A 26,865-nucleotide genomic window follows, 5' to 3' on the forward strand; every position below is an offset into this window, starting at 1 on the left:
TAATTGAATTGAATGTCAAGTGCCACTTGAAAATAAGTAATACCATGTTTCAGTGAGAAAATTCAATGTGTGGTGAAAAGGTACACTTTGGGTATCTGAAATGTCTGGAGACATTTATTATTGGGGGGGAGAGTGTGGCATACAGAGCCAATATCCCTACATTATTATTATTATTTACATGGTTAATATAATTTACATACAGGACAGCTCATGTTCAGAGTGTGTTAATAATTGTCTGTGTGTTTATGGTGAGAAAAGAGTGGTTTATTGTCTGAAAAATGTAGTTCCCTAGGAATGTGCAGTACTAACTCCGACCAGCAGAGGGCGCGTTCGCTACACGATGTGTTCAGGAATAAGGAAGTCCCGCGTGAATCTGTTCAGTGAATGAGAACACACACTTGAGTCTGAAGTTAATATGTGTGTGTGGCGAACTGTGTTGATAAAATACATATTTTTGCTCTTTGCAGGTAAGAAGGGAGCGTTAGAGATGTGTAACGAGTGGGTGAATGTGTTATGTGCTGGTTTGTTATCCCGTTCGGACGTCATGTATTGTTGTTTATAGACGTTACTCAGTCAATGTACCGTACGAAAAACGGCTAGCCTGTAGTTAGCACTGGTTGCGTAGTTACCGCGAGCAACAGGAAAACTATGAGCCGGTCAGCCCGGACTGCTCGTGTAGTTCAGAGATAAATACATAAATAGGTTAAAATAGATACATGATTAATTTGACAATGTTTAGACGTGATTGATACTGTGTGTTTGCTAAATAAGTTGATATATTGAATGTACATGATGAAACTGGCCGAGACTAGAGATACAACAGTCACATGATTTATTGTTTTGATGTTGGTACAGATGTTCATGATGTTTCTGTTAAAACAGTGAATCTGTTCAGTGAATGAGAACACACACTTGAGTCTGAAGTTAATATGTGTGTGTGGCGAACTGTGATGATAAAATACATATTTTTGCTCTTTGCAGAACAAAAATAAAGACATTCAAATTAAATGTGTAGTGGAAGGTAGCTTCACTCTGCACCACGCTACACATAAAATGTAAATAACTGAAATGTAGTAAAAGCAGCTTTTTTGTTTTTCTGAGTATTGTAAATGAGGTCTTATGTTTTGGATTTGCAATGTGGTATAAGGTATTTAAAGTATAGTTCAGAGTTCTACATAAATGTGTCTTGTTAATAATTGAATATGTGCACAGTGTGCAGTTTTGACACGTTTTGCTGTTTGCTTCTATATTAATTAAAACAAATATAAAGATGAGATCAAACAGATTAATTGATTGCATTTTTGAACACAAGTGGTACAATCTAACAGAACAGATGATATTGTGTCTGTAGGTTTTGGTGTGCAGGAGAATGAAGAGAAAAGAGGACAACAATGGACCCAGATAGACGAGAGTCTACAGGTACGCTCCCACTCCCATATTATGCTCTCTCTCTCTCTCACACACACACTTGAGGAAGTCAGACGGTTCTCCATATGCAGGAGGATAGTACACATGGTGATTCCACTGTACTATTTAACATTTCAGTCAACTTCCTGGCTCAGAGCAGTTGTTAGCATTCAATTCATTTTTTAAATATATTAATAATATTTTATGAAAGGTGCAGTACATTCTAGAAATGGTTTCATTGACCTGAAGGCGTCAGCACACAATGATTTACTTGATTTTTTATTAACATTCTTCATAAGTTAATTGTTCATAAATCAGAAGTGCAACAGCAGAAGCAACTTGTTTTATCACAGGCTTCATTTGATCATTTACTGTACATCAGATGTGATAAAGCAGGAAGCTGTGTGTTTAGATATTCACACAGCAGAATGTAAATGTTGTTATTCACATTATTCATGCTCCCTTTGTCAGGTACCGATGTACACAATGTGACAACTATGGACTGATTATAGACAAAACAATTGTATCATAGAAACATACAAATATTTCATCACAACATTTTAACACTGCACCCTTATAAAATAAGTTTTTTCCATCATGTAAAGAAAATAAAATTATTAGTTAATCGGAAAATTCTGAACAATTGTAGAAAAATCTAAACTAACTTTGGTTTCACTCTCTGCACTTCATACATGTTACATCCCTCCTACTTAGTTTTATTTCATATTACACTACATTATCTGGTCTTAATGAAACAGACGATATATTATTTTTATTTTACTTATATTCCAAAAAAGTCCATTCCTAGCTGACCAGCGAATTATTAATAGAGTGAGAATAAACTGAACTGCTCAGAATCAGTCAGAAGCTACTTTTAGCCAGTAAGTCATATGACAAAATCATTTTGCTCTCCTTCAAAAATGATTTCAGTAACATTTTCCTGTGTTGCAGTCGTCAGTGACTTAAACAAAAACATAACACTTCCAGATATGACATGACCCAATGACAGAGAACTGACACAGACTTGTTGAGTTTTCATAGTTGATTGTTGTATAAATGCTATAAAAGAGACATGAAGAATGCAGGTTTTGTTGATTTATATTATTATATATTTTGTGGTTTCATTGGTGCAATGTACAAAATAAAAATGTACTTTTGTCCCCAGGTTTATGAAGAGGACTGCAGAGTCAGACATAAAGATGGACAAAGAAGAAGAGAAGTCAGGTACACAGCCTTAAGAATTGATAGTTTCAGTTCACATCTATTTTAAATGTGATTCTCAATCACTACAGTGTAACATGTAAAAATGCCATGAAAACACAACATACAGTGTGTTTCTCCTCAATTAAATCTTTATTCCAGTAACTTATAGTCCAACAACAATCCTCTTAGACAAGACAGTTAAAGTTCAACTGTTTAACTTAAACAAAAAAGGTAAGCAGTGCTCATAAAAGCAGCTGAGCCTGAAGCTCAGAGCCAAACCTCTTCACATATCAATCACTAAGGTGCTCTTAAACAAAACACTGTTATGACCCTATTGTATCTAATATCTAACATTATCTATGGCACTGTGATGTTCACATTGGTGTCATAAAGCATTTAACTGCAGAATTGAAATGTAGGCAGATACAGGTCCAGTTCGGCCTCTGCGCTGAAGGGCTAACAGTATTAGCTTACTCTTTCAATTCCCTTTCCAGGAACACTATTAAAGCACATGGCAGGAAAAGGGTCACAGGTGCAAGTTAACACAGCACAGAAAGATTATAAACGGGGTGTAAAGTAGCCTTCTGCATTTTAAACAGTTAGACCATGTTTATTTAATGTGTTTATTTCACTGCAGGTCCATCGACCACCTCTACTTCTGGAGCAGAATCTGGTTATGGCACCAAAGAAGCTGATAGTACTGGTAAGTTATGTATTTTAATAAAACTTATAGAGATAGCTACATTTCCCACTTGTTGGCCCCTTTCATTGCTCATAAATCCCTCAGAACAGTCAGAGAGACTCCCAAAAAATGGAAAGTTGGATGTTTCATTTTGTATTAACAAATATATGTAGCTGAGGATATTAATTATCTGAACAGATGTGGAATAAGCAGGTGATCATTTTCCAAGTAAACTTTCTCAGTGTTGTTGAAATGAGTGAGTGCAGCTCTGACAGCATGTTGTTGTGTTTGTGTGAAGGTGTCAGCTGTGCTATGAATCCATGTATGGAGAAAAAGGAGGGAAACACTTCCTCCAGAACCGATCTGTGTGGGAAACATGACAGCGAGACAAAAGCTCAAAGGTGAGATGAAGATCTTTAACTGTCCATGACACAAATCGTCCCTTCATCATTATTTATACTCAAATCTCTGTTTGTGTTGAAGCTCAGAGCAGCAGAAGCAGAGACCAACTTCTCCTTTATCCAGCTGTGAGTCCATGAAGGATGATTCGATGAAACGTCCTATATTATTTAAAGATGGACAATCTGCTGGTGAGTTAAACTTTTCTTTAGCATCAGTTCAGAGTGAAGCAGATGAAGATGGTGTGATATGGATATTAAATCTGAGTTTAATTCAGACAAACACCCACTTGATTTGGTGATTTTGGGTGTGCACCATGATGGATTTGAATGAAAGTGATGGTGTTTTTAGACCAAAATGGTGGCAGTGCTACTGTAGTGCCAAGAAAGCACCAGAATTTTGTATCTCATGCTTCTATAATCTTTTAAGTGGTTCTCGAGAAATGTATAAAAATACCTCAACAACAACATGCTTCTTCTTCTGCCTACTGTATGCCTATTTGTCTGTAATCAGCTGTCTGTGTCTCTGTAGAACAAACACGTGGTGACAGTCATTCCACTAACATGGATAAGTATGAAACGTTGGAGAAAATTGGGAAAGGTACATTTGGAACAACCATCCTTGTCAAATCCAAAGAGGATGGACAACAATATGTCATCAAGAAAATACATGGCATATCTGAAGTAAGCACCATATGTATAATATTCCACTATTTCAGTGTTCATATGAGCTCTCCTTTACTACTTTGCTCTTTCACATCATTATCTGTTCTCTTTCACTTTGACAGATGACGACTAAAGAGAGGCAGAAAGCTCAACAAGAAGTTGAAGTTCTTTCCAACATGAGTCATCCCTTCATTGTCCAGTATAAGGAATCTTTTGAAGGTATAAATGATCCAAGTTCTTAGCTTTAAGCATCACAGAGGTCATCTACTGCAAAAATATCCTGATGTATGCATGATGTGCATGAAAGCATGTTCCTTATGCTGTATAAAAAACTTGCAGACACAAACTGTCTGTATATTGTGATGGACTACTGTGAAGGTGGAGACCTCTCCAAGAAGATCAAATCTCAGAAAGGAAAACATTTCCCACAACAGCAAGTAAGATATTAACTATATACTGTCTATTAATCTTTAGGATGAAATGTAAAATGTATTTGGACTTTTTATATTTCCTGGCTTTTATGGTCATAAGAATTACAAATAATGTGTATAGTTTAAGTTGGTATTTTTAAACTTTACATTCCTCCTCTTAGATCTTGGACTGGTTTGTGCAGATTTGTTTGGCACTAAAACACATCCATGATAGAAAAATCTTCCACAGAGACATTAAACCACAGGTATTACTTCATATATCACATGATCTTCCCTCAGTGATGATGCATTTTTATTTGTATTGTATAGCCTCATGATCATGACATTATGTCTTTTATGATTTCTACATAGAACATATTTTTGACTAAAGATGGGACTGTACAGCTTGGAGACTTTGGAGTTGCAAGAGTGCTGAACAGGTTTGTAAAATGTCATCTGACTGCAGATCTCTATAGAGCCAAGACTAAAATAGAAATAGTAAATCATAATGCTGATTTCTATTCTCTTCTCATTTCCAGCACTGGAGAACTGGCATCAACAATTATAGGAACACTATTTTACATGTCACCAGAGATCTGGAAGAACAAACCATACAACAACAAAAGGTACAAACATTATGCTTTTGTTTCTCATTTGAGGGTAAATTAGTAGACCTACTGTTAACATAGTAATCTAGTGGAAGTAAAGCCTTATATGTTGTGTTTTTAAATAACCTCTCAATCTCAATGTCCACTTCATGGTTTTCTCAGCAATGAAACCCTTTTTCCTCCATCTTAAAGTGACTTATTGAATAAATATACAGCTGCCTTCATAACTGATCTCAGCCTGTTTGTCTGCTCTCTCCTCTGACTCTCTCTCCCTCTGCAGTGATATTTGGGCCGTAGGTTGTGTCCTGCATGAAATGTGCACTCTAAAGCCTGCAGTAAGTATTCTGTGTGTGAGCTGTTTATTACTTTATGTAGATTTAATGTATCTTACACAGTATTGCAATGCTCTCCCAAATAATGATTTAGATCTCTTCTCTTTATATATGGCTAACACACAAGAATGGTTCATCTCTCCTTTCCTCAGGTTATAACTGTGTATTAAATGTGTTTCCTCTCAGTTTAAGGCTGGTAATATGGGGGAACTATGTCTGAAGATCATCCGTGGTTCATACTCTCCTGTGTCTGATCACTACTCCCAAGAACTGCGCTCTCTCTTGGCTCAGCTGTTGAAACGTGACCCTGAAGAGAGACCCTCAGTCAGTAGCATACTGAACAGACCTTTCCTCTGCTGCAGGATACAGAAGTTCCTCACACCACAGGTGGAGAATACAGTTAGTTGTCTCTGATAAAGTCTGAATTTACATAAAACAGACTGTGTTCAGTTACAAAATGTTTGTCCTCTACTCATTCTAGATCATTCCTCAGGAATTTGGCCCTGAAGAGGGAGTGATACTGGGGTCAGCAGGTAAGCAAACTATTCATCTCTATAAACAGACGTCTGCATATGAACGCAGAATCTGTTTGCCAGGGACAAGATGTTGATATCAGAATACTTCTGATTTCTTTTCATGTTTCTGGTTTAAATAGTGCTTGTGGGAAGTGAAAGAGTTGGAATGCATTGGCTGAAATGTTGCCTGAATCTTAAACTGCTGTTATAAAGGAAACAAATTGCTTTCAATTTGCTTTAGCAAAATACTAATTGGACTGTTGTCTGGACCTAAAACACCTACAAAAATATGGATGTTTGTGAGTTGTGTGGAGAAATGTTCAATTTGTGTAAAAAAAGAAACAAATTGGTTCCAGGTCACAATCCAACTGTAAACAATGACAATATTAACTCTTTAAAAGTATTATATCATTATCTTTAGTATATTCTAATTATTACATTCAGATGAAATAAACATGTTCACAGGAAGCAAAAAGGAGATGAAGACAAATCAAAGTTTGTCTTGACATTCTTAAAAAAATAAACAATGCAACATGTGGAAAGAGTGCGAGAGATGGAGCATCAGTCTAGAATGGAGAAGGTGGAGGTGAAGGTGGTGTTGATATGGATGTTAATACTGAGCTAAATGAAGCCAAACATCCACTTGAGTCTCAGTGTCTCAGGTTTAGCTGCAAACTGTTGTGTAGTGTAGCCTGTTGGACAAAAATATCAATAAAAGCCTAAGTGCTTATTTTTTGTTAGTAATAATCTCTTTTTAGATATACAAGTCTATATTTAATTCAATATTTGTGTTGTGTTTATGCTGGATATTCAGAGATGAGAAATTTCCCCCAAAAAATTGACACTCACATATTCCTCTGTCAACGTCTCCTGTTATTTGCACAATCTTGCCTGAAATAACTTGCAAAACAGCAGTTTCAGTCTGCTGTGACTGTTTAATAATGTTTCAGCCAAAATGCTTCACCTCTGCATTTGAAAAACAGGTGGAAAAGCCAAAGTTAATGTGGCCTGGCATGCACCTGCTTCTCTCTCTCTCACACACACACACACACACATTTAGTAAATTTAGTACACACAGATTCAAACATGTGAAGTCATAAAGAGTTGATGGTTTGTAAAGTCATGTTTCGTTTCTCTTCCCCAGCCCTTTTCAACTTTCTCTCCAGACTTGGACTGCAGACATTTTATCCCAACAAGCTCACTCTTCACTCTCTCTTGGAAATCAACAAAAACAGTATTTATGATGAAACTGTTGAATCATTGGAGAAAATACCATGGTGCTTTCTCAGGAAACTCTTTCAAATCAACACAGAATGCAGAAACTGTACACAATTATCAGACAATAGTGATGAGAAGGAAGAAAACAGTGATCTCTTTGACTTTGACCAGCTCATTGCAGGTGACTCAGCAGACAACAAGGTTAACCCTCTGGACCTCATAGTTGCACTCTTTCATTGTGCTGACAGCTTCTTGCAACAGGAAATGGCCCTCAAGATGTCAATGTGTCAGTTTTCTGTCCCACTGCTGTTGCCTCACGGCAATAACAGTCAGTCTACTCTGATGCTGTGGGCTCTGAGAGACATCGTCAAAGAGTGGCGTCCACAGGATTTATATGGCTTTAGAGGATTTGTTGAAGACAACATTGTTCAAGCAAATATACCATTCTTTACCTTTGTCAGGCTGAAAAACTGTAGTCTCTCCAAGTCACAGGTTTTAAATCATGTTCTCAGTTGTAGCCAACAGAATCACATGTTCATACACAGAGATATGAAAGGAGGAAGACTTAAAAGAAGAATAGCCAATGGTTTGGTGGAGGTTTGCTGGTACCTTCCCTGTGGCAGAGAAAATCTTGACATATTTCCAGGACCAGTTGCCTTTGCCAATTTGAGAGGAGACATTTGTGAGTCACTGGAACAATTCAATTTTCTTTTTCAAGAGTCAACTGCTACCTTTGTGTTCCTGGACAAAGTTGAAGAAAAAGAGCACAAGATTCTGACTTCTCTTCAAGATGTGAAATCCAAACTCTTCTTGGTTGTTAATCGCAAGGACAATTCCAGTGAGGACATGATGTCTGTAAAGATAACACTGGAAGAGTTAGAGCTACCAAAAAGCAATGTGATAATCAAAGACTCAAGGGTAAATGTTGCAGAGTTTTCAGAGAAACTTTGTGTGTCCATCAAGAAATCACTGACAAATTCAGCTAACAACATTAGAATTGAGAATATGCTTGACAAAGCTGTTGAACTTGGTCTGGATGTGGATGAAACCACAAGTGGTGAACAAAAGAAAGCAGTTGAGGAGATCATGGTTGACATTGAGAGGCAGAGTATACCAGACTACAAGAAACAACAACTTCCTTTGCAGGGAGAAAACTGGAAAAGATTATCGCAGTTAGAGAAAGATGAGTGTAGATTGAAATCTGGTCACTCAGGTCTTGAAGAGTATAAATGCCAGCTTCAGAAAGAAAAAGATAAAATCAGGAAGGAGCAAAGCAAACAAAAGCTTTGCAAAGGAATGAAGAGTTTTATTAAAACCGTTTTCACAAGTGACAAAGAGAAAAGAGATTTTTTCCTTAAGTGGATGAAACTTAAACTTGATGCACATTCACGGAGCAAACTGTCTGATCTGCGCAACAAATTAAAAGAGCAATGTGAGAAAACAGACATCAAACTCATTGAAGAGTTAGATCAGGCTTTGCTGGAAAGCTCATTAGGAGTAGAGCATTACATGAGAGAGATGGGACTCATCTATGAGTTCTCAATTAATTACTCAAGAAACACTGCTGATGAAATATCTTGTCTCCCTGGTTTGGCTGCTGAGATGATGTTGGATGGATTTCCTTTAGAGCTCTTGGATGGAGATGCTTCCAACATCCCAGAGAGATGGGTGACAGATGTGCTGATAAAGCTTCACAAGAAGGTTGGAGAACAGAGCAGACTGTTAGTGCTGACTGTGCTGGGTGTTCAAAGTACAGGGAAGTCAACACTCCTCAACACCATGTTTGGTGTGCAGTTTCCTGTCAGCAGCGGCAGATGCACAAGAGGAGCTTATATGCTCTTCCTCAAAGTTGGAGAAGATATGAAAGGTGAGTTGAACTATGATTTTATAGTTCTCATTGACACAGAGGGTCTAAAGTCTCCACATTTAGCACAACTAGAAGACAGTGATAAGCATGACAATCAGCTGGCAACCTTTGTTATTGGTTTAAGTGATGTCACCATTATTAACGTTGCCATGGAGAACTCAACAGAAATGAAAGATGTTCTGCAAATTGCCATTCACGCCTTTCTGAGAATGAAGAAAATTGGTAAAAAGCCAGTTTGTCATTTTGTGCATCAGAATGTTGCTGGAGTTTCAGCTCATGCAAAGAACCTCACAGACAGAAAGTGTCTCTTGGACCAGCTCAATCAAATGACACAAATTGCTGCTGAAATGGAAAAGAATCATTCTATTAAAGCATTCACAGATGTGCTGGACTATGACATGGACAAAAACAACTGGAACATCCCAGGACTCTGGCATGGAACCCCTCCGATGGCATCAGTGAGCACAGGTTACAGTGAAGCTGTAGCAGATTTAAAGAAAAATCTTTTGGGGACAGTGAAAACAAACAGAAGGAGCGAAGTCTCAAAGATCCCAGAGTTTCTAGAATGGATGAGAAGTCTCTGGAAAGCTGTGAAATATGAGAACTTCATCTTTAGTTTCAGAAACACTCTTGTGGCTCATGTCTACAATAACCTTTGCAAAGAGTTCAGTCAATGGGAATGGGACTTCAGAAAAGAAATCCTCTCCTGGCAAGACGATGCAGAGTTGGAAATCTTAAATTCTGACAATGAATCTGAACTCCAACATTTAAATGAATTAGCTGAATCAAAAAAATCAGAGGTGTCAGAAAAAAGAAAATCTGAAAAAATAAAAATGGAGGAAAAACTTACAAACTACTACAAAAAGAAAGGTCAGAATGTAAATCTGATAGAAAAATACAAGATTGACTTTTTCAACAGTATCAGCAGTCTTGCAAAGGAAATCAAATATTCAGTGAACAACAAACTGGATTGTGCACTTCACATAAAAAAAAGTTCAAAAGAGGTTCAAGACATTCTGAGGAAATACAGAAAAGTGATTGAAGACAAGGTCATGAAGCTCCTGAGTGAATGTAAAAACTCCACACTGTCTGATGAACAACTGAACAAGGAGTTTGAGAAGATGTGGACTGAAGCCACTAAGAATGTGTCTGGTCTGAAAGAACAAAATATATCTGAAAACATCCTCATCCACTTGAGAAAAAACTTCCTAAACCGTAATGTCAATGAGGAATTACAGACCATTGGAGACCTAACAGAAATAGGGAAGCGTGAGTTTAATGCCATGACTGAGCATGTAAAAAATGCAAAGACCTTCAATCTGTTCCACAGTGAAGAGATAATAAGAAATTTGCAGAACAAAGCTGATGAGGTCATTAAGTCTTGCACATATGTTGTGGCTGATATCGTAAAGACAAACCAGGATTATCATGAGTCTTTCACAAAACATCTGCTGGACAAAATCGATGACTCCCTAAAAAATTTCAGCAAGGATTACAAAATCAAGTTTGAGTTTGACCTGAAACTTCACATTTGTGGCATTGCCTCAAGGGAATTCCTCAAAATGCACCAAAAATTCTTGTCTGATAAAGATCCTCGAACCCAGCTGGAGAAGTACAAGAAACAGTATTTGTCAGATTTTCTTGATTTATACAAAGAGAGAGATGATTGTCAACGCAAAGCAAATGATTTTGTCAGATGTTGCATCAAACCTGCTGTGGAAGAGTTCATCAATAGATCTTTGGGAATAGACATTGTGGATGAAATAGTGACAGGTTCTCATTCAGCAGAGTACAGCTCCCGCTCCTTTTTCCAGTACAACATTCAGAAAGAGTTGCTGAAAAAAGATGACTTCAAGAGTTTTGTCAGGTACATTTGTAATTATGAAATATATGTTAAGGATTGGATATTTCAGCAAATCCAGAAAAAAATGTCAGAGGACAAAACTTTGTGCAAACTGAAGAACAAGAACCTTCAAGTTATACTTGATAAAATCGCAGCATCATTAGAGCAGGCCTCAAAAGGACCAGATGGGGTTCCACTGTCAGACAACAAGGAAAGCATCACAGAGCTCATCAGCAACATGAGGAAATATTTGATTAAAGACATCTCAATCTCATTGGAGGCTGTAAGAACCACCTTGTTTCAAATCCAAAGCACATGTCATCCATTTATCAACAGCCTCAAAATGTCAATTAAAGACTTGAAAGAACAGCTTCAGGAGGAATTCTCAAAGTCTGAAGACATCACTGAGACTCTGAACAAACTTCCAATCAAACCACAGGATGAGCTTTTCAAGAGAGTGTTTGGTTGTGGAAAGCAATGTCCATTTTGTGAAGTTCCCTGTGAGGCTGGAGGAAAAGGACACGATAAGCATCATGCAGCTGTTCATCGACCACAAGGTCTTGGTGGATACAGGATTACAAACACTCAGAAGCTGGCTCCAGAACTGTGCACAACTTCTGTGCACAGTGATGCTACATTCAGTAATTCAGACACTAAACAGAAGCTTCATCCTTACAAAGAGTATCACACTTACTATCCAGACTGGAACATTCCTCCAGATCCCAGCATAGAGTCATCTGACTACTGGAAGTATGTACTGGTACGATACAATGACAGATTTGCTCAAAAATACGATGCTAACCCAGCTGATGTTCCAGAGGCCTGGAGGGGAATCACAAAGGAACAAGCACTGAAGGGGTTAAAAGATGCCTTCAACATAAAGTGAACAATGTAAAAATGTCTTTAAAAAAAGGTGAATGTTTCAATTTTGTTTAAACAAAAAGGAACAGTACTGTTTAAGAATTGTTCAGCTTGGCTGAACCATCAACTTTACGTAGAACATATGTTTTGTTTTTCATGTTTTTTTTAGATTGTATGTATGTTGTTTTTTAAGACCATTGTTTTGTTATGTTTTTATTAGGGCTGTCAGCGTTAACGCGTTAATCCTTCTACTCACCCGTAGACGGCTCCTCTAGCTGTAGCACTATGCTTTGAAGTGGCCTCCTGAAGTAAACCTACCGCGCTGATGGAAAGTAAGAGAGCTACTGGACTTTTGAACGGCTTGTTTAACTTTAAAACACTTCCAGACGCTTCAGTTGACAAGTCAAAAGTAAAATGCAACCTGTGTCAAACGGAGTTTAACTACCACCGGAGTACGTGGAGTTTGAGTTAGCACCTCCACGCTAAACACCCAGGTGCAGCCAAGCCAGCCTCAGCTCCACCAAAGGACCATTTTGGAGTGTGGGAGTCGCAGCAGAGCCGTGATTGATTCCCAGTTAAGACACTCTGGTAAGAAATGCTTTACATTATGGGCTTAAAACTGCCTTCAAATGGAAAATAACAGGATTTTAAACATGCAATTCAAAACGCGATTAATTAGTAGAGATTAGTTAGTAGAGCTCCGATATTTTCTGTTGACCGTCACCATCGCCATCATGATCATCTTTCATCACTTTATTCTCACAGTCGGATCACATCGGGGTTCTCCAGTGTTTGTGGAACAGCTGCTTGTCAGTCCTTTTTGATTTTTTCATTCAAATAAACTGCAGTAAAAACATCATCTGGACTTCAGTATGATTTTGTGGACGTGTCACAGATAAGAGTCTCTCAGCGGCCTTTTGGAAACTACAACTACAAAGACCACATGAAATAAGGTCGCAATTTACAATATTTGGTTCATTCATTGTTCAGAGTTAACTTTCTAATGGTTACTATCAGTCAATGAATAACAAATATTGATACAACTGACTTTTGGTTCTGCTGTTTAGAAGCTGAACATGAAACAAAGAGGAAGAAAGAGTTGGGTTTTTATTCTTTTTTTAGGATTACAACTGTTTATTTTTGTCTTTTTTCATGATGATGTATGTGATGACAATGTGAATAGTAACCAGTGTGATGATGATGATGAAGGCCTACAGTATGTAGTTTAAAGGCCATGTATTGAGATGCTGTTTTATTACGTTTTACTACTTTTTACATTTATATAATTACATTACATATATTATTATTTACATTATAGTTTTATTCTTTAACATTTCTTACTAATCATAAAATGCTACAGTGAAGAAGTTATTCATGTTTTCTTGCAGAGTAAATTAATTGTCATCAGTTCAAATGTGTTCATGTTGATGTAAATTACTTTTTGATTCATGAACAAATACTGAGACATCCTTTCATGTTTTAATGTGGAACTTTTTTCATTATTTGTGACAGATGATGATGATGATGATGATGATGATGATGATGATGATGATGATGATGATGATGATGTGTTGAACAAGTCAAGTTAAACACCACAAAACTGTTTTTTTATCTTTTAAAAACATTATTATTGTTTTTACTGTATTATTTCACTTTTTAATGAGTACAAAGATTTTATTATATTCATCTTTTAACACAACTAAGTACATAATGACATGTGCTAAAGATGATGATGATGATGATGAAGGCCTACAGTATAACATTTAAAGGCTATGTGACATTTTTTACATTTACATTTATTTTACTTTTTACAGTTTTATTCTTTAACATTTTAACTTTTTTCATTATTTTTGACAGAAAACAGTTTTGTTGTATCATTTCTTTATATTTTTTCATTTTACTTTTTAATGAGTACAACTATATACATAATGACACAAGCTAAATATAATGATGATTTACAGTTTCATTTCTAATAGGAAGATGCTAAACATTTGATCTTTTGATGTGTGTTTGATGAAAGTTAGTGAATAAGAAGTCTTTATGTTTAAATATTGTCTAAACAAGCCAACTGTGGGAATAATGTGGCATCTTCTGGTCTGTTGATCATGTTGAACTTCTGACTTACATGTTTTCACACACAATGAATTAAACAAGATACAAAGAAGTTGAGCTTTGTCAGTGTTTCTTTATTCTTCTTTTTACATGTTGACATACAGTATAGTTATGTGCATAATGATAATTGATAGTGATAATATACTGTATGTACAAAGATCATGTGGCTAAATATGTTTCATAATAAATAATAAAGCCATAAAACCACCACATGTAGAAATATAAAATACACCAAACTGATTAGTTCACAAACACTAAGTAAATTATAACTTCAGGTAATTATTGCTAATTTGATGAATTCACAAATATTGAGTATAAAGTTTAATTCTACAAATGTATTACTTTAGTTTTATGTTTTTAAAGCCGCTGCACTACTGACAACAATGGTGTCAGTCTTTACCAGCTGTCAGTAGATCCTTTATTTCCATTGTGCATTGCATTATGGGACAACAGTGTCAACAGCAGTTATCCATTATTAATCAACACTACAGACTCAGAACATGTTCAGATTTAAATTGTGTAAAAATGTTAGAAAGTATGATTCACAGAGTGGTATACAGGTATTTAGAGGGTTATCATTACATGCTGGAATATCTCTCTGTTTTTCAGTTTTTGAGATATCTGTCACTGGGATTTCTGCCACCACCCCATTACAGTAGCGATGCAATAAAAACAATATTTAATCTTTCAATTTAACAAATTTGACATTTTTTGCAGCATTTTCTTTTTCTTGGATTATTCACAGTAACAGTCACACTTTATAGAAAAACATACTGCTGTTTTTAATGCCAAGACCTCCACAAATTAAATCCCATTAATCTTCATTGAATTGGGCTAGCAGCAAAAATACTACAGAAACATTTAAAAGGTTTTGGGTGGACTAGTTCTTCAACAAACTCAGCCAGTGGACATCAGTAGATGCTCTGATAATTTGCCACTTACGTATACTATTGAACTATGCAGAAGATGAAAGGCTTTCTGTTGTATGAATAAATACTTCAGCACCACGTCACCATTTGAAAAGCACACAGTGAACGCAACAAAGTCATAGTGATACAATGCTGAGCAGTTCAGCCTTCTACCACATGAGGGCACAAGTGTCAAATCTCCAGTTCAGCTTTTTAAATGGGAAATTAAGAAGTCATATTCATAAGAGTGTCTGTAATCAGCACAGTGAGACAGCACAGTCTATCTAATCTACATATATAAATAACTGTGTTAGATGTAACAATATGAGAATATATTTAAAAATCTGTATGTTAAAGTAAAAGTGTTTGTCCTGTCAGTCCCTTATTATTGTTAAACATCATAACTGATATTCAGCAGTTTACCTGACTCCTGACTCTCTGTTTGTCTCTATCACTTATCATGACTCATGTGTCAATTTAAGTTTGAATCTCTCTCATTGTGCTTTTAGATGTAAGAAAATTCTTGTTTTATATTTTGACATTTGTTGTTTGAGACTCTCTCTGTTTGTCCAACATATTCTAACAACACTTGTATTGAGACAAGCTCAGTATCAACTGAATAGCTACATAAGTATCTCACATGTAGACCCGTTAAGGTGGATGATAAAACACTACTTCAATTTACTGAAGATAGAAAGAATAGTTATTACACAATAAATGAATAAACCCTGAAATATATAATTTTCCCCAAAGCTTTTAAAATATTAAACCTTAAATAAATAGATAAATGAAATTAAATGATCCACCTTTCAGTTCTTTTTGTTATCCAGGTAGTATCACATTTAGTTTATGGTCCTCCTTTATTTTATTCCTCAGTTGCTAATTCAATTTAGTGAAGATAGAAAAAATTGTAATTACACAAATTAATAAACCAAAATTTTAATTTTAATTTTACCATTTTGTATGTTAATTTATATTTGGCAAACTGAAATATATCCATTTTTCCAAAGATTTTCAAATATAAACCAAAATAAATAGATGAATGAAATTAAATTATCCACCTTTCAGTTCTTTTTGTTATTCTGGTAGTATCACATTCAGTTTATGGTCCTCCTTTATTTATTCCTCAGTTGCTAATTGTTGTTTTATTTCTTTGAAAGTATAGTTCAGTTCAGTCAAGTCAGTAAGTTTCCTTTTATTCAGTTGACTATGTAGTTTCAGTTCAGTTATTGTTATTTTACTTAAACTTATCTGACATCCAAGTGAAGATCCAGAACATCCAAGTACAGCAGCGTCCTGGCTCAGACTCTCCCACACGGACAGCAGGGGTCGCTGTTTTACCTCCAGCTCTCTGAAGATCCAGAACAATACCTCAGTTAATGTCAAGTTATTTATTTATTATAGTAAGTATGCTGATTCATGTCAATATTATGGTTATTTCTGCCCTTTTCTGAGCTCATTGCTGACTTCAGTGTTACAAACAGAGCATAACAAACATGCCAATAAATAAAATCAAATTATAAGATTTCACGAGGCAATAATGTCTGTCAGCAATAGTATCTCACATCTCATATTACTCATATCACACACATATTTACAGTGCCTCTGTTTTAGTTTTACACCCACAATCATGAAGTGAGCATTAGCTAACATCAGTTTCTTAATTTATTACTGAAAAGAAAAACACACTCACCGGAGAATTTGTCATCAAAAACACATCTAATACCGATCCTCCTTCATCCTCTGGCAAACAACAACATCCTAAAACAAGGTAGGTCTCTTCTCGACAACTTTAACATCGAAGTTCAACAATTATAACAAGTTTGTCCTTTTTTTCTTGCTCGTTATATTTCACACTACCTCCTTCTCTCTCTACAGGTGTTTACCGCCACCCGCTGGACGTTTAGTGAAACTGCAACAATAACATTAACACTGAATTGGATTGAATATCTGTTAAATTTAAGTAAATCAAAGTTACATATGAATCTGTATATATATAGGAAATAAATGAAGATTAAAACTATAACTGCAAGTTTCTTATGTCTACTTATATTGAAACTGTGTATTTACTGCTAGAACTCCCAGGCCACTAGGGGGCATAGTTCTTTTTATCGTTTATCAGCCTCAGCCAATGGCAGACAGGAAGTGACGTAACAAGAAGTTGCTTGGTAGTGTCATGGCAACGGAAAAATGCTCCGTCTGTATTTGAAGTTATTAGTTAGTTATATTTGTTACTAGCCCCTTGAGTGGAAATATAAGTAAGTGAACATTTTAGAGATTATTATTAGAATATATACTTTTAATTATTGTGACGTTTCGCAACATTTTTGAGTAACTTTGTTGGCACGTTTGACCGTTGATGCAGTATAACGGTAGATTTCAGCCTTCAAGAGACCGTTGAATTGACCGTTGATGTAATATACTGTGTTGTTTAGTTTGAGTTCAATGACTAATGTGTTACTTACCTCATTACTTACCTGATTAGTTCTGTCATATTCAGCATCATAATTTGAATCACCCGTGAATACTTACATGTAGATCTACAGATAGAGATTAGATTGGTCCTCCTAGCCATGATAAGCTAACTTTCATATATGACAAGGTATTCTATATTGTTTATTAATGAATGTCTTTCTGTATTTTTATGTGTCCATTTCAGTTTCACACTTTCTTGTAATAAATCCTAACCTACTACTACACCTGCCTGTTCCTTGGAGGATATGATGCAAGGGAGAGTTTAGCTGGCTGTGAATCTCAATACACAACAAGAGTCACATTGGGTGCAACAGTACACTAATGTAAACAACTATAAACAAATGGACTCAAACAATAGCTTAATGTGTTAAATGTATGGGGGTTACACTATTATAACCTTCTATGTACTTTTCAATACATCAGATGGTATTCCTAATATTTTGTCCACTCCATTAACATGAAGGGGGCAAAATATTAGGAACACCAGTCAATATAATTCACTTTAGTACACCACCATCACCCACTATGACCTCAGTAATAAACATAAAGTAGAATTATTACTTTTTTGAAAATGTTATTAATGTTATTGGAATGAATTAGATTGCGCAGGTGTTCCTAATGAAGAGGCCAGTGAGTGTATTTTTACAGTATCTCTGTATTTAGGGTCCTCTGCTGCCACCGTGTGGAATCTAACAGTAACAGCAGGGAGGTTTATCCCAGTTCAAATCAGCATGAATGAGCAGCTTTTATCTATTAAATGGCTGATATATCTACACTCTGCTTCACATATTTAAACATACTCTCATATATATATGAACAAATAATAATACAAATAAATAAAGAAGTTATTTTCCTGAATTTTATTTTTTTGTTTATAAAGTAGCCTTATGTTTGCTCACTCTTACAATAATAAAATGTAGGATCATTAAAGAGAGTTCAAGAGTACAGTTTAGATGTGCTCTATGTGTAAAGTGCCTTTAGATGACTTTTGATGTGATTTGGCGCTATATAAATAAAGATTGATTGAGTTTGATTGATTTTCTTGTTCCTTTTTATTTCAAAACAGTCAAAACCGAAACATCTTAGCAGAAGTAATTACATAGAGTGAATGAAAAACAAAAGAATATCCATCCTACCATGAAACTTTACAGTTGCTGACTTGTCATGAAAACAAACCAGGAAATTTGACCGCTGTAGGAAGATCCTGTCCTCTCCCAGATGAAATGAACATTGATCCTATCAGTTAACAACTCACAGGAACAGAGAGGGAACAGACTCTGAATCTCACTCCAAACATTTCATGAAACTTGAGAGCCCTGTAATAATAAACAACATAGTATATCCCAATGATGTCTTTATAACGGCTGGAGACTTTAATCATGCCAATCTGAAGAGTTCAACCAGCATGTTAAATGTGCAACTAGGAGGGTTTAACACTTTGGAAACCAGGCAGAATAGAGTTATAATATGTACTGATTCAGCAGTTGCTCTGATGGAGGTAAATCAAAGGCTCATCCTGATATCATTTATGAGATACTTGTTGTTTTGTCTAGAATAAGAGAAACAGGCTGTGATGTCACTCTGCTGGATCCCTGCATGCTGGAGTCAATGGAAATGAAATGAAATAATATAAAATAATAACAAAACATTTGTAAATGTATCACTGGGATGGGAGGAGTTGAGGGAAATGATGAAGGAGAGTATGATGAGAGAGTGGAAGAGGCTATGGCAGAATGACACCAAAGGGAGGCGATATTTCTCTTTTCAACCCCAGGAGAACAGGAATGTACAGAAAATAAAATATAAACTAAAAGTGGACAGTTTTTTAGAGCTCCCCCAGAACGTCTAAAGGGAGGCTTTCAAATGAGCTGTCCCTTTCAGGGGAGCTGAGCTCCCCATAGCTCCCCTGTAATTCGAACCATGTCGCCATGTTGTTATAAAGAAAGGGACATTTAAAGTTGATCAACAGCACCAAAGAGAGCAGCGTGAGAGAAAACTGAAGCTGCAGAGAAGAAAACCAGACTGATCAGGAACAAGAACATGTAAGTAACTTTCAGAGATTGCTTGATTCAGAAAGTAAAATGTATAATTACAGGATATATGAACCACAAAGCTTTCAAGTCTCACGCATTGACCTTGAGACGCATTTAAAGCAGCTCACATTTCTGACGTGATCAAGTTCACCGCACAGACATTAATAATATACAGACATTTATATATATAGCCTAATATACAGAAATTAATAGAGACATTAATATATAATATACAGAAATGAACAGCGAGGAGTTCATAGCTGCCCCGAGTCAGCGACCTACCAGCCAATTAGAAAATAGTATTTCTTGTTGCCAGAAAATAATAATATATAATAATATTTTTAAAAATAGCCTATATATATTTCTTTTTTCCCGATGCAAACACTTTCTCATACTGAGTCTGTGTAGCCTTTATCTACCCAAACAACTCACATCTGCTAATAAACTAACCTCTGTCATAAGGCATCAATATCTGACACAAACACACCATTTATAAGCTCGCGCGCACACACACGCGCACACTCACTCACTCACTCACACACTCACACACGTTGAGCGCATCTGTTTAATCCTTACAATCTGTTCAGGGTTAAATTTGACCCATTTCTACACTTTTGGGAGGCGCTATAGATCACTTAACGCTCATACCTCAGAAGTGAGGCTTCATGTTTGGGTTGAGACATGATGGGATTCTGCTGTTATTGATCACAGTGGATGATACTGTAACAAATATGCTTACACTGAGAGGGGTTTATACGTTTGTTGTTCTATGTGTGTATGTGTGTGATAGGATTTGTGCAATTTACTTTAATTTTTATTAGCAGTATGTTATAATTTGTGATTATTGCATATTATGATAATTAATACTTAAAGTAATACTGAACAGACTTTCATTACAAGATGATCAGTTAAAACATTTCAAAATGCACCTGCATTGTTTCACATTTTGTTACTTTCAGTTAAATAAAAGATTTTTCCAGTCAGAGATGTCGTCATTGTCATATTGTCTCGTCCCTGTGAACCCAATATCATGTATCATCTCATGGTGTGAGTTGAGTGTCACAGCCCTAATAAATATATTCTAAAAAAATACTTAAAAATAGCTTGAAAGCAGAATACACATAAGTTGTCTCATTATTGCACATTGAGTTAGGTTGTAATAAAAAGATTCTAAGTACAGTTCATGACACAGTGGTGAAACAGTGAGTTCAGTTCAGTGATGGTTATTAGATGAAAAGCTGTACTTGACGCTGCGGACACTGCGGGCACTTTGCCGCACCTCCGCCGTCCGCCGTGAGTTTGATTGCATGGCAACTCTCTACAGGACGCTTTTCGCCGCTCTTCGGTGCGTCCGCAGGCTGATGGATGATTTTTTTTTTTCAGTGTTTCTGGCTAAGTTTTTGCTGAGCTGAAGTCTGAGCTCTAATAGTCACAAGGTTCAAGTTGCTCCACTGTCACGTCTCCTCAGTTATCCATGCAGCTTCTCTCTCTCTCTCTCTCTCTCTCTCTCTCTCTCTCTCTCTCTCTTATTAGTTAATCAGAAAAATCTGATCTAAACTAACTTTGGTTTCACTCTCTGCACCTCATACATGTTACATCTCTCCTATTTAGTTTTATTTCATATTATACTACATTATCTGGTCTTAATGAAACAGATGATATATTATCATCAATAATCAGAATCATTAATAGAGTGAGAATAAACTAACCTGCTCAGAAACAATCAGAAGCTACTTTTAGCCAGTAAGTAATAAATCCTATAAAAGAGACATGAAGAATGCAGGTTTTGTTGTTTTATATTATTATATACTTGATGGTCTCATTGGTGCAATGTACAAAATAAAAATGTACTTTTGTCCCCAGGTTTATGAAGAGGACTGCAGAGTCAGACATAAAAATGGACAAAGAAGAAGTGAAGTCAGGTACACAGCCTTAAGAATTGATAGTTTCAGTTCACATCTATTTTAAATGTGATTCTCAAGAGTCAATATTCAAAACCATTCACTCAATTAATGATTTAGCACAAATGTAAAAGTGCACCACAATAAGCTAACATGTAAATGTTACAAAATACAGTGTTTCTCCTCAATTAAATCTTTATTCCAGTAACTTATAGTCCAACAACAATCCTCTTAGACAAGACAGTTAAAGTTCAACTGTTTAACTTAAACAAAAAAGGTAAGCAGTGCTCATAAAAGCAGCTGAGCCCGAAGCTCAGAGCCAAACTTCTTCACATATCAATCACTAAGGTGCTCTTAAACAAAACACTGTTATGGCCCTATTTTACCGATCTATAACGTGGTCTGAAAGGGTCGGACTTAAGTCCCCTCATTTTTAATTAATTAATTAAAAATGGCCAAAGTCTCAAATGATGAGGTGAGCGTATGTTGAAGTAATCCCTGCGAGTAAAAGGCTCTGAATGCTCAGTTTGGTTATATTTAGAACCAGCCAACATCAGCTCATGATAGATTTCCTTATATGGTCACCTGCTCCACACAGCATGCTATAATCTAATATCTAACATTATCTATGGCACTGTGATGTTCACATTGGTGTCATAAAGCATTTAACTGCAGAATAGAAATGTAGGCAGATACAGGTCCAGTTTGGCCTCTGCACTGAAGGGCTAACAGTATTAGCTTACTCTTTCAATTCCCTTTCCAGGAACACTATTAAAGCACATGGCTGGAAAAGGGTCACAGGTGCAAATAAACACAGCACAGAAAGATTATAAACAGGGTGTGAAGTGGCCTTCTGCATTTTAAACAGTTTGACCATGTTTAATTAATGTGTTTATTTCACTGCAGGTCCATCGACCACCTCTACTTCTGGAGCAGAATCCGGTTATGGCACCAGAGAAACTGATAGTACTGGTAAGTTATGTGTTTTAGTAAAAACTTATAGAGATAGCTACATTTCCCACTTGTTGGCCCCTTTCATTGCTCATCAATCCCTCAGAACAGTCAGAGAGACTCCGAAAAAATGAAAAGTTGGATGTTTCATTTTGTATTAACGAATATATGTAGCTGAGGATATTAATTATCTGAACAGATGTGGAATAAGCAGGTGATCATTTTCCAAGTAAACTTTCTCAGTGTTGTTGAAATGAGTGAGTGCAGCTCTGGCAGCATGTTGTTGTGTTTGTATGAAGGTGTCAGCTGTGCTATGAATCCATGTATGGAGAAAAAGGAGGGAAACACTTCCTCCAGAACCGATCTGTGTGGGAAACATGACAGCGAGACAAAAGCTCAAAGGTGAGATGAAGATCTTTAACTGTCCATGACACAAATCATCCCTTCATCATTATTTATACTCAAATCTCTGTTTGTGTTGAAGCTCAGAGCAGCAGAAGCAGAGACCAACTTCTCCTTTACCCAGCTGTGAGTCCATGAAGGATGATTCTATGGAACGTCCTATATATTTTAAAGATGGACAATCTGCTGGTGAGTTAAACTTTTCTTCAGCATCAGTTCAGAGTGAAGCAGGTAAAGATGGTGTGATATGTTAAATCTGTGTTAAATTCAGACAAACACCCACTTGAGTGTAAATGTCTTAACTAAAAGAAAGAGAGAAAAAAAGTAGTCTGTAGTGATTTTAGTTCCTTGATGGTCAATTTCAAAGTTTAATGAACAAAAAACTATTAATCAGACTATGTTCATTAATAAAAGAGTTATTGCTTAATTTTGTAATTTTTTGTGTCCAGTCTTCTCTCCGGCAGTGGAGAGCAGCCTCTCTGCTGCACTGTTAGCTCCTTTAGCTCCTTAAAGTCATCATTGTTCAACACGCTGAGCGGGCGCAGGGTTGTTGAGATGAGACAGACTGAACAGAGTTATTGTTTTCATCTCAGAGTTGGTTTAAGTTGTTTAATACTGCAGTGTGTGTTGGTCAGCAGGTCTCGTTTGTTGATGCTGGAGGTCATCGCTCCGCTAACATTTCTGAGTGACAGCGTAGTTCACAATACAGGTGTAACCACCAGAATCTCGTGCTTCTATAATATTTTAAGTGGTCCTTGTGAAATGTATAAAAATACCTCAACAACAACATTGCTTCTGCTGTATTTGTCTGTAATCAGCTATCTGTGTCTCTGTAGAACAAACACGTGGTGACAGTCATTCCACTAACATGGATAAGTATGAAACGGTGGAGAAAATTGGGAAAGGTGGATTTGGAAGAGCCATCCTTGTCAAATCCAAAGAGGATGGACAACAATATGTCATCAAGAAGATACATGGCATATCTGAAGTAAGCACCATATGCATAATGTGTCACAGTTTCAGTGTTCATATGAGCTCTCCTTTACTACTTTGCTCTTTCACATTATCTGTTCTCACTTTGACAGATGTCGACTGAAGAGAGACAGAAAGCTCAACAAGAAGTTGAAGTTCTTTCCAACATGAGTCATCCCTTCATTGTCCAGTATAAGGAATATTTTGAAGGTATAAATGATCCAAGTTCTTAGCTGTAACCTCGAAGTATCACAGAGGTCATTAACTGCCAAAATATCCTGATGCATGAATGATATGTGTATGAAAGCATGTTCCTTACACTGTATAAAAAATCTTGCAGACACAAACTGTCTGTATATAGTGATGGACTACTGTGAAGGTGGAGACCTCTCCAAGAAGATCAAATCTCAGGAAGGAAAACTTCTCTCAGAACAGCAAGTAAGATATTAGCTATTGAAGATAATAATGAATGTTTAGGATCTGTCTGTTAATCTTTAGGATGAAACTTTACAACATGTGGATACAATTCATCATGTTACAGTTTTTATTTCACTTCACTATATATTTCTTTAAAATATTTTCAATGTCCTTATATTATTTCCCTGCTTTTTCAGTCATTGGAATTACAAACAATGTGTCTTTCTTAGATCCTGGACTGGTGTGTGCAGATTTGTTTGGCACTAAAACACATCCATGATAGAAAAATCCTCCACAGAGACATCAATCCAAAGGTATTACTTCATACATCACATGATCTTCCCTCAGTGGTGATGCATTTCTATTTGTATTATATAGCCTTATGATAATGACATTATGTCTTTTATGATTTCTACATAGAACATATTTTTGACTAAAGATGGGACTGTACAGCTTGGGGACTTTGGAGTTGCAAGAGTGTTGAACAGGTTAGTAAAATGTCATCTGACTGCAGATCTCTATAGAACAAAGATTAAAATGGAAATAATAAATCATAATACAGTCTGCGTTCTATTCTCTTCTCATTTCCAGCACTGGAGAACTGGCAACAACACAGATAGGAACACCACTTTACATATCACCAGAGATCTGTGAGAACAAACCTTACAACAACAAAAGGTACAAACATTATGCTTTTGTTTCTCATCTTCAGGTAAATTAGTAGACCTACTGTTAACATAGTAATCTAGTGGAAGTAAAGCCTTATATGTTGTGTTTTTAAATAACCTCTCAATCTCAATGTCCACTTCATGGTTTTCTCAGCAATGAAACCCTTTTTCCTCCATCTTAAAGTGACTTATTGAATAAATATACAGCTGCCTTCATAACTGATCTCAGCCTGTTTGTCTGCTCTCTCCTCTGACTCTCTCTCCCTCTGCAGTGATATTTGGGCCCTAGGTTGTGTCCTGCATGAGATGTGCACTCTAAAGCCTGCAGTAAGTATTCTGTGTGTGAGCTGTTTATTACTTTATGTAGATTTAATGTATCTTACACAGTATTGCAATGCTCTCCCAAATAATGATTTAGATCTCTTCTCTTTATATATGGCTAACACACAAGAATGGTTCATCTCTCCTTTCCTCAGGTTATAACTGTGTATTAAATGTGTTTCCTCTCAGTTTAAGGCTGGTAATATGGGGGAACTATGTCTGAAGATCATCCGTGGTTCATACTCTCCTGTGTCTGATCACTACTCCCAAGAACTGCGCTCTCTCTTGGCTCAGCTGTTGAAACGTGACCCTGAAGAGAGACCCTCAGTCAGTAGCATACTGAACAGACCTTTCCTCTGCTGCAGGATACAGAAGTTCCTCACACAACAGGTGGAGAATACAGTTAGTTGTCTCTGATAAAGTCTGAATTTACATAAAACAGACTGTGTTCAGTTACAAAATGTTTGTCCTCTACTCATTCTAGATCATTCCTCAGGAATTTGGCCCTGAAGAGGGAGTGATACTGGGGTCAGCAGGTAAGCAAACTATTCATCTCTATAAACAGACGTCTGCATATGAACGCAGAATCTGTTTGCCAGGGACAAGATGTTGATATCAGAATACTTCTGATTTCTTTTCATGTTTCTGGTTTAAATAGTGCTTGTGGGAAGTGAAAGAGTTGGAATGCATTGGCTGAAATGTTGCCTGAATCTTAAACTGCTGTTATAAAGGAAACAAATTGCTTTCAATTTGCTTTAGCAAAATACTAATTGGACTGTTGTCTGGACCTAAAACACCTACAAAAATATGGATGTTTGTGAGTTGTGTGGAGAAATGTTCAATTTGTGTAAAAAAAGAAACAAATTGGTTCCAGGTCACAATCCAACTGTAAACAATGACAATATTAACTCTTTAAAAGTATTATATCATTATCTTTAGTATATTCTAATTATTACATTCAGATGAAATAAACATGTTCACAGGAAGCAAAAAGGAGATGAAGACAAATCAAAGTTTGTCTTGACATTCTTAAAAAAATAAACAATGCAACATGTGGAAAGAGTGCGAGAGATGGAGCATCAGTCTAGAATGGAGAAGGTGGAGGTGAAGGTGGTGTTGATATGGATGTTAATACTGAGCTAAATGAAGCCAAACATCCACTTGAGTCTCAGTGTCTCAGGTTTAGCTACAAACTGTAGTGTAGTGTAGCCTGTTGGACAAAAACGGCTGTTTATCAATAAAAGCCTAAGTGCTTATTTTTTGTTTGTAATAATCTCTTTTTAGATATACAAGTCTATATTTAATTACATATTTGTGTTGTGTGCTGGATATTCAGAACTGACAGTCACATATTCCATGACCTTAAATCCAGCAGAGTACATAATCAACCTCTGTCAATGTCTCCTGTTAGCCTGCCAAAAACAGGTGGAAAAGCTTTTTCTTCTCTCTCTCTTTCTCTCTCTCTCTCTGACACACACACACACACACACACACACACACACACACACACACACACACACAAACAAACATATGAAGTAATAAAGAGTTAATGGTTTTTAAAGTTATGTTTCGTTTCTCTTCCCCAGCCCTTCTCAACTTTCTCTCCAGACTTGGACTGCAGAAATTTTATCCCAACAAGCTCACTCTTCGCTCTCTTTCGGAAATCAACAAAAACAATATTTATGATGAAACTGT

The 26,865-nt window shown here is 36.3% G+C and overlaps 2 protein-coding genes across 2 annotated transcripts in view; one reads left to right on the top strand and one right to left on the bottom strand.

The window, feature by feature from the left end:
- Nucleotides 1-26,865, bottom strand: part of LOC128358604 (interferon-induced very large GTPase 1-like) — a 232,892-nt gene that overhangs the window by 54,224 nt on the left and 151,803 nt on the right. The gene's annotated exons all lie outside the window — the stretch shown is intronic.
- LOC128360761 (serine/threonine-protein kinase Nek1-like) overlaps nucleotides 1-26,865 on the top strand; it is a 57,510-nt gene that overhangs the window by 9,724 nt on the left and 20,921 nt on the right. Inside the window, exon 2 of the mRNA XM_053321262.1 lies at nucleotides 1,352-1,419. The gene's annotated coding sequence lies outside the window, so the exon portion shown is untranslated. The remainder of the gene's footprint in view (nucleotides 1-1,351; nucleotides 1,420-26,865) is intronic.

This window comes from Scomber japonicus, chromosome 1, assembly GCF_027409825.1.
Source record: "Scomber japonicus isolate fScoJap1 chromosome 1, fScoJap1.pri, whole genome shotgun sequence".
In the NCBI taxonomy this organism is placed as follows: Eukaryota; Metazoa; Chordata; class Actinopteri; order Scombriformes; family Scombridae; genus Scomber; species Scomber japonicus.